The sequence below is a fragment of the Urocitellus parryii genome, chromosome 7 (genome assembly GCF_045843805.1).
Source record: "Urocitellus parryii isolate mUroPar1 chromosome 7, mUroPar1.hap1, whole genome shotgun sequence".
NCBI lineage: Eukaryota > Metazoa > Chordata > Mammalia > Rodentia > Sciuridae > Urocitellus > Urocitellus parryii.
The window spans coordinates 86,478,787-86,485,454 of record NC_135537.1 but is presented as its reverse complement, the minus strand read 5'-3'; positions in this window follow the sequence as shown (position 1 = coordinate 86,485,454).

Sequence of the window (6,668 nt, the reverse complement as noted above, 5' to 3'; positions counted from 1 at the left end):
TGTGCATGTGATAAAGTAGAGCAGATGCCGATGTGATAAAGTAGAGCAGATGCCGAAACACTGCTCTAGTGGTTGAATGAGGAAGGAGAAAGAAGGACCCAACATTGGGGCCAAGAATTCTTTCCCTCTGTTCAGATGGCCCTTGTTGAGACGTGGATCAAGAATGTTACCCAAAGTTTTGTCTTAGTTATTGCACCTGGCTTTAGGATCCAAAAAAAAAAAGAAAAGAAAAGCAAAGGAAAAATAATATATGTTTTTGCCAAGTTGTGCCTTTCCTTCTGGAATTGTAAGTGAACACATTCATAGTGCTTGTTTACACTGTGACTCGGATATTGTTACGGAGACCACCCCAGTGGCTCTCACTGCTGAGCTCACAGTGCCTAGTGAATGTGTGACCAATGGGGAAACCCCTGTAGGACCTGCTGATGCTGTTTGTCTGTTGCAAAATAAACTTTGAATGTTTCATTTTCTACTTACCAGGTGTGTATGTTTTCTGATAGTTTCAGTTCCAAACCTGAGAATTTGACCATAATTTTCAGTTGTCTTGTGACCTTCTGTTTCCTAAAGATACACATCTGGTTACATCCACACTGGACCTGCTTCCAGGGCATACATGAGACCTTTCTACCTGCGGCTTTTAACCTCACCACCACTTCTTCTTCATCTTCTTCTTTTTCTTTTTTTTTGGTACTGGGGGTATACTGTGCACTTAATTTAGGTCTTCCTTTAAGTGTTCTTGCCATAGTTAAACTATATTAAAAGGGAATGGAACCGGGTGTGGTGGTGCACACCTATAATGCCAGCACTTCTGGAGGATGGCATGGGAATTCAAGGCCAGCCTCAGCAAATTATTTATTTAGTTTTTAGTTATAGTTGGACACAATACATTTATTTTATTTATTTATTTTTATGTGGTGCTGAGGATTGAACCCAGGGCTTTGCACATGCTAGGCGAGTTCTCTAACACTGATCCACAACCCCAGTTCCATCAGTTTAGCTCAGCAACTTAGTGAGACTCTTATCTCAATAAATTAAAAGGGCAGATGATGTGGCTCAGTGGTAAAGCACCCCTAGGTTCACTCCCAGTACCAAAAAAAAAAAAGATAGATTGTGCTGAGAGTCACACAGGAGGGAGTATTTAGTGCAAGGGAAGGTTCTCAGGGTGGGGGAGAACCTATTTTCCCACTAATGTTTTTAGATATCTTCCCAAAATGCGACCCATTTCTGGCTAATTCTTTTAAAATATCTGAAATCCCTATGTGACTCCGTGGCTGGATGCTCTGGGCAGAATAGCTTGCTTCGTGGGATCTCAGGTTACCTTGCATGCAAAGCACATCTAACACTGAGTGCATGGAGTTAAGAGTGAGACTGTGTAAGAACTGTTTAGAATGTGATCCAGCTCTGGATCAAATAGATATCTCTGGTACTGATGGGGGAGGTCACAGGTTAGAAGGCTGCTGGCAATGGACACCACCTTTACCTTAAATGTGGTCCAAGGTTATGAACATCCATTTCCTGGCATATCTAATTGTCTCCTGATGGTTGGCTTTAAAAATACAAAATTGAATGGCCAAGCATGGTGGCACATGCCTGTAATCCCAGTGCATGGGAGGCTGATATGGGAGGATCATGAGCCAGCTTCAGCAACAATAAGACACTAATCAACTCAGTGAGACCTTGTCTCTAAATAAAATGCAAAACGGGGGCTGGTGATGTGGCTCAGTGGTTCAGTGACCCGGAGTTCAATCCCCAGTACCTAAATAAATAAATAAATAAATAAATAAATCTAAAAAGTCTCAGGGGCCAGGCTGAGGCAAGAGAATTGCAAGTATAGGGAGGTCCTAATCCATTTAGCAAGACCTGCTAAACAACAAGGGACAGAGATGGAATGTGGTTGGGTGGTTAAACAACCCTGGGTTCAATCCCCAGTAACCACTACAGAAACAAAAGCAGCAGCATGGGGGTGTAGCTCAGTGGTAAAACATTCAGGTTCAGGCAACTAGGAATATTGATTTGAATTTAAAAACAGGCAAAATATGGACAGCAGCCACAGGGCAGATAATGAGTTATATTTGGGGGGAATTCATTTGCATTTCTGTAAACAATCATTTGCATTACTATCAATTTTCTGCAACTTACACAGTTGCAAAATAGCTCAAAGTTGGTGAAGGGCACTGCTAACCATGAGGAGTCCTTGTCATCAGGTCCTTGTCACCTTTCAAGGTCATTTACAGCTCCTCTAAGAAGCAGGGTTTGTTTCTTATTAACTGTCTCTTGCACCTGGAACATTCTAAGACCTGAGTGATAGCCTCTTCTGTTGGTTTTCTCCTGGTGCTGACTCAGCATGCAAAAGGCCCAGGGTTCCATCCCCAGCACCCCCCACCCCCAACAAACACACACACAGTTTCCTAGCTCTATATGTTGATTGTAGAAAGCTATTAACCTAAGGTGTTCTTAGTGAGGTGGTGGACAGGATTACCAAGTGTTCAGAGACAAAGGTTTAAAAATTCTTTAACATCACCTATGGCTCTGTGATTCTCAAGCCAGGGACAATTTTTCCCCTACCTGACGTTTTACAATGTTTGAACACATTTGTGGTCATCACACTGGCACAGGGCTGCCACTTTCATAGAGTAACATCTTTCCATGCAGGATGGTTCTCTAACAGAGACACTCAGCCCGATGTCAATGCTGCCAAGGCAGAGAAGCCACTCTGGGGAATACCTAGAGTGTCCATTCAGAGATAATTCATTCAGGCAGAAGATTCTAGGCTCCAAGAGAACTTCATGTCCTCTCTCCCCAGCCTTGACTCCTTGCCAGCTCACCACCAAGCACTGCCTCCTTAAGGCAGATCCAAGCAGCCACCAGCCAGCGTGGAGGTCTATGAACTGAGGCTTTATGAGGTCAGAACGGAGAGTCTCAGGGATATTCTGGCCCATACCTGACATCGTGGGGTATGCTATGTGAAGTCTATGGACCAAACAGTTTCTTTGGTTTCTGGAAAGCAAAATTCCCAGTCCTTTTCATTTTTTTTTTAATTTTGAAACAGTTCTAGCTAAATTGCCCAGTCTGGTCTCAAAGCTTGTGAATGTCCTGCTTCATTCTCCTGAGTAAACTGGGATTAGTGTGCATCACCTGCCTGGCTATACTGGCTTATCTTTCAGAGACATTTCCAGGAGTCTAGGAGTTAGACTTCTTGCACCCAGGGCCTGTTGGTAGGAGAAAGCTGTTATGCACCCCCCAAAGGGGAGCTGTTCCTAAGAAGGCTGAACTATGAGGTGGTACCATGGGGCCAGGAAGAGACACTGTGTCCCTGGAGGCACACCCCTATCTAAGCTGCCTGTTCTGTCCCTGCACAGACCCTGCCCCTCTCCTATGGTTGGAGGGATTCAGGACAAAAATGAAAACATCTAAGAAGCACTTAGTACAGGGCCTGCCACATGCTCAGTCCTTCCCCAAGGTCTGCTCTTAAGCTCTTACTGTTATTACCATGAACTATATTAAACTGTGTCATTAGAGCACATGATGTACCACATTAAATACCTCCAGGAACTGCCCTGGAGGAACTCCTGGCCTTTTTCCTGCCTCATGGAAGCATCTGGATCTTTCCTATGATGAGATAAAATGAAATAAAAGCCTATAAGAGTCTTACTTTCACAGTGACATAAGCCTATAATCCCAGCAGCTTTCGAAGCTGAGGCAGGAGGATTGTGAGTTCAAAGACAGCTTCAGCAATGTTGAGGTACTAAGAGATTCAGACCCCATCTCTAAATAAAATATAAAATAGGGCTGGGGATGTGGCTTAGTGCTTGCATGCTCGTGAATTCCATGCCCAATACCCCCCCCCACACACACACACAAAAAAAAGTCTTGCTTCCTGAGGCAGCCTTGCTGGAAAGCAGTTTTTAAAAAATGCCTCCTCTCCTATTAAAAAGAATATACGGAGAAGCAAAAGCAATAAAAACCACCCATAATTCCCCCTATTTATATATGCAGGTGTTACTACCTTTGGAGGGGCTTCATAGGGACTTTTTTGGTCTTTAAGATTTTTCTGTTTAATGAAAAAAAGTAAAGAAAGTTTCTATGTAGAAATGTTATTTCAGGCTGGGGTTGTGGCTCAGCAGCGCAGCACTTGCCTGGCACATGAGAGGCCCTGGGTTCGATCCTCAGCACCACATAAAAATAAGTAAATAAAACAAAGATTTTGTGTCCAACTACAACTAAAATATAAATACTAAAAAAAAGAAAAAAATTATTCCAAGAAAACATTATTGTGAAAGTAGTAATATATGTTGAATAGAGAAAAAGTGTATTGATAAAATGAAAAGAAAAAAGTTTCATCTGGATGTGCATACATACAAATGCAAAATGTTAATGAGAGAAGCTGTGATTCAAGCCTGTGGATGATTATGGAACATGTGGAGGTCTCTTTACTGTCTGATCTAGTTTTCTGTAAACTGAAGACTACTATGACCAAAAAACAAAACAAAACAAAAGACTGTTAATTATGTTTCAAAATCCATCTGGCTCATCCCTATAGCACATGCTGGTAATCCCAGTGACTATGAACTTTTTTTTTTTTGGGGGGGGGGTGTTGGGGAATTAATGCATGGATGCTTAACACTAAGTTACATCTTCAGCCCTTTTTTTCTTGGGGGTGTGTGTGTATGTGTGTGTGGTGCTGGGGATGAACCCAGGGCCTTGTGCATGTGAGGCAAACACTCTACTGAGATATATCTTCTTCAGGCCTTTTATTTTTATTATTATTTTTTTTTAAAGAGAGAGTGAGAGAGGAGAGAGAGAGAGAGAGAGAGAGAGAGAGAGAGAGAGAGAGAGAGAATTTTTTAATATTTATTTATTTTTTTAGTTCTCTGCGGACACAACATCTTTGTTGGTATGTGGTGCTGAGGATCGAACCCGGGCCGCACACATGCCAGGCGAGCGCGCTACCGCTTGAGCCACACCCCCAGCTCCAGGCCTTTTATTTTTTATTTTATTTTATTTATTTTTGTGGTGTTGGGATTTAAACCCAGGGCCTGTGCATGTGAGGCAAGCACTCTACTGATTGAACTATCCCCAGCCCCTTCCCCAGCCCTTTTATATATTTTGTATTTTATAGTCCCCCTAGGCAACTTAGTGAGGTTGAAACAAAGAAACAAGAAAATCCATCTGAACTATTTTATCTAGAGATAACCATTGATAATACTGGGCATTTATTCTTGGATTGGGGATAAACAATATTCATACCCGTAGTAGTAGCAATCATAACAGGTGACTTTTCCCATGCTCTCATAGCACTGAATCCTTCTGACACTCTGTCATGAGGAGCCTCACAGAGCTTCCTTTGTGCCAGGCACCCTCTTAACATGCATGATCCACTCATGCACTCCTTCTAAGGATCCTAGGAGGCTGTTACCATCACTATCCCCATTTTAAGATCAGGAAGCCTAGGTCCTGTGGATCTCCTAACTTGCCTCAAGTTCCGAAGCTAGGAGGAGGTGGAAGTGACATTAGGACCCTCGATGAGGGGGCCATGCCTGGTACCGCATATTTTAGAAATAAGGCAATTGGGAATGTAGACATAGGTTCCTCCTTAAGGACCAGAGGGAGACTGAATGAATTTGGAATCAGGATTAGTTAGTGCCAGGAAGTGTCATGAAAAGTGTGGGTCCTGCTTTCTGGAGCATAAAGACCCGGCTTTTAGCCCAGCCTAGCTGCTGGCTAACCCATGGCTTTATGCAGCCACTCTTGAGTTTCTGTTTCCTCACTTGTGAAGTAGGTTTGATCATTCACACTTGGATTACAGTTGGGGGAACATGGAATTCTGTGCAGGTTTTAGGTGCTTGATAAAAACAATAGCTCATGTTTATTGAATATATCAACTGGTTGCAGCTGATCTGAGGGTGGGGCTTGAAGGGGCTGGCCCAGGGAGATTTATTGGGTGGCTATGTGTCCTACATGTGGAGCATCCTTCTGGATGTAGGAGAGAGAGAACAGGAAGCAAAGGCCTATTAGCCAAAGAATGCTATTTCCTCCTCAAAGTTACATGCAGGAGCTTCTAAGGATGTGTCCTTCCTTTCCTTTTTTTTTTTTTTTTTTTTTTTAATGGCAGCCTTGGAGGATTGAACCCAGGACCATCCCCAGCCCTGACATGCTTCCTTTCTTAAGCAACTTCTTTAGGACATAAGTCACACATTTCAGTTGGGATCCTTATAGCTCCACATTTTTTTTTTCAACCCAGTGCCCCAGACAATGGGGTATTTGGTGGTTCCACCCTACACGGAGACAAACATACTAAAAGCTGTCCACATCCAACATGAAATATAATTACGTGTAACTATTTGCTTTAACCCAGGCTTTGTAATCCCAGTGGCTGAGGAAGCTGAAGCAGGAAGATCATAAGTTCAAAGCCAGCCTCAGCAATGGGGAGGTACTAAGCAACTGAGTGAGACCCTGTCTCTAAATAAATTACAAAATAGGGCTGGGGATGTGGCTCAGTGGTTAAATGCCAGAGTTCAATGCCTGATAGTCAAAAATAAATAAAATAAATTAAAAAACTAAGTTTGCTTTAGTTTTAGATTGATTTATTATTATTACATTTTGAGGCTTTTTACATATTGACTTTTAACCTCCTTCCTCTTTCCCAAACATTTTTTTTTCTTGTGTTC